Source organism: Engraulis encrasicolus, chromosome 9, assembly GCF_034702125.1.
Source record: "Engraulis encrasicolus isolate BLACKSEA-1 chromosome 9, IST_EnEncr_1.0, whole genome shotgun sequence".
In the NCBI taxonomy this organism is placed as follows: Eukaryota; Metazoa; Chordata; class Actinopteri; order Clupeiformes; family Engraulidae; genus Engraulis; species Engraulis encrasicolus.
In genome coordinates this window covers 39,781,867-39,784,366 of record NC_085865.1, presented here as the reverse complement: position 1 = coordinate 39,784,366, position 2,500 = coordinate 39,781,867, and the positions used below count along the sequence as shown (strand labels likewise).

General features: G+C 41.0%; 1 long non-coding RNA gene across 1 annotated transcript in view; it reads left to right on the top strand.

Moving 5' to 3' along the window:
• The window catches only part of LOC134455150 (uncharacterized), a 3,082-nt gene extending 1,864 nt beyond the window's left edge, over window positions 1–1,218 (top strand). The window contains exon 2 of the long non-coding RNA XR_010036045.1: window positions 687–1,218. This is a non-coding gene — a long non-coding RNA (uncharacterized LOC134455150). The remainder of the gene's footprint in view (window positions 1–686) is intronic.
• Window positions 1,219–2,500: the final 1,282 nt, after the last annotated feature.

Sequence of the window (2,500 nt, the reverse complement as noted above, 5' to 3'; positions counted from 1 at the left end):
CAGTTAATGTCATTCAATTGCAGATGCACGTATGTCAGTAATGCTGGTCTCTGACTATTTAATTTAGCTTACTTCAGCTGAAATGATATGTCGTGGATGTGGAGGCTCAAGTGGATGTGAAAAAAAGAAAAGAGGACCAAAACAAAACAGGCATGATTCCCGATCAGTGGCATTCATGCTCCAAACTCCAAAACTCTGTTGTCATGTGAGCAGTGTCGTCAGCTGTCTCAAGAGGTCCCGAGTCCGTGAAGGCAACATATGTCTTGGCAATGATGACAGCAATTTGTACAACCCATTCATGTCCAAGGGACTGATTTCACTCACCGGTCATGAGGGCGATTATGTCCCAATTACTATTCTGCGTGACACTGGTGCCGCACAATCGTTCGTTTGTCAGTCTGTACTCCCCTTTTCTGATCTATCCCGTTGTGGCTCTAACATTTTAGTAAGGGGAATTGAGCTGGGGGTTACCCAAGTTCCGTTGCATACCGTGCATATTGTTAATGATTTAGTCTCCGGCCAGGTTAAAGTTGCCCTTCGCCCAGAACTTCCCGTGAAGGGGGTTGACTTTATTTTGGGGAATGATCTAGCGGGTGGGAAAGTGTTATCGCTTCCTGAAATAGCCTCCAACCCAGTTCCTGATAGTGGGCCTAATTACGACCACACTTTTGCCCCTGTGTTTCCAGCTTGTGTTGTCACAACAAGAATGCAGACACAAAAAGACGGTGAAGCTGGTGATATGACTGATACATGTGTGATGGAGGGGATGTGAATCTTCTCTGTGTGGTCAACCAGCTAACAATGCGCCTGAGCGGCTATATCCTGCTGAGGGGGATTTGTCGCTCCATGGTGACTGTGAGCTGGCAAAATGGGAGCGGGAGAAAGACCCCGATTTGATTAGATTCTGTGCTGTTGCTGTTAATCAGGAAGATTCACCAACGTAACAATGCCACAGACATGAGGAGATGGGCACAGGGGGGAAATCCTACGAGTTTCACATCAGGTCTCTTTCTACCCTAATTCCTACAGCAACAGGAAGTACTTTTCTTTTTAGTTCCATCCAACCTAAAACTCATGTTTCCTCGTATTTCAGTTGTACTGTCATAAAAATTTGAATGGCACAGTTGAGTTCACTTTGTAGAGTGCTATAACCACCTCTCTGCCAACGTGTGTCACAGATTTTAAACATGAAAATTGGTAATAAAGGCTTTAAACCTGTAGGGCAGTGATTATCAAACTATGGGCCGGGGCCCACTGGTCTACCCTGAAGGTATTTCAAGTTAGCCAGGCCGTGCCCTCCTAGTGACGCAACACTTTCAGCGTTGCAACTAGTCAGGTGAAGAGCAATGCAAGTACTTTCTGAGTTCCAGAAAATATGGGAACTCCTCCCACTTTGTCGCTAAGAAAACAAACATAAGCAAACCAAGGGAGGTGGGTCAACCATACCATTTGGGAAATGTTCATTGTTATGCTCTCTGTCAGACCAAGTCTCGAAGAGATTTGAACGTCGATGATAATCAGGCTCAAGTTGTCCTTGAAATCATCTTCCAAAAATCAATATCATATTTCTGTGTGTTGCTGCTGACTAAGTATTTCAGTTTTATTGTTTATTGGGTCACAGGTCTTGGCCTCCAAACATTGTGACATTTTCAAGTTGGCCCCAAGTTGGAAAGCATTTGGGAACCCCTGCTGTAGAGGAGCAAGAAGGAAAAGTGTTTTGTTATTGTATTACAGTTTTTCTCGATTGCTTATACACAATTTCTGGTATTTCACACACAATTCTCGGAACATCTCACCTATTTCCCAACTCCCCTAACCAATGTCACTGAACACTAAACACAATTCCTTCTTTACACTCACATTTCAGTTTTAAAACACACTCTTTTCAAACCACTACACACAATTCTTTGGATTACACACAATTTCCATGAAGAAAAACCCTGGTTATCACATTGAACACACTGCCATTCAAAATACTAAAATCAACTGCCATACTAAGTTCACTTCCTCATCACATGGGCAAACTCTCTTCATACCGGTTTACAATCTGAAATCATCACCCCATAAGGACACACATTGCATGTCATATTGATAGAAAATGAGTGGATGCAAGGAGAAAACACATTTGTTTAGTTTTTGAACTCAAAAATATGTTATACAAGACATCACTTTCATGTGGTTACTCAATATTTTACAATAAATTAGTGCAATTTTTTAAATGTCAGAAAAATATGTAAAATTTATACACATCTGTGTACTCCGAGTCTAAAAACAATATTTCAATATTTTACTACAGAAAATACCCTCCTTAGTAAGTAGAACACTGAAGAAAACAAGTTTCTACTGTGTTTCAAGTTGAGTATAGAGTTTTACCTTGTGCATATTAGTGTTCAATGGTTCACATAACAGTGTATTAAAATGACTGCTTGTGTGTGTCATTTGAGAACAAAATTACCTTTTTAGAAGAGAGTACATTGTTTTGAGACAAGACGTGCATTTT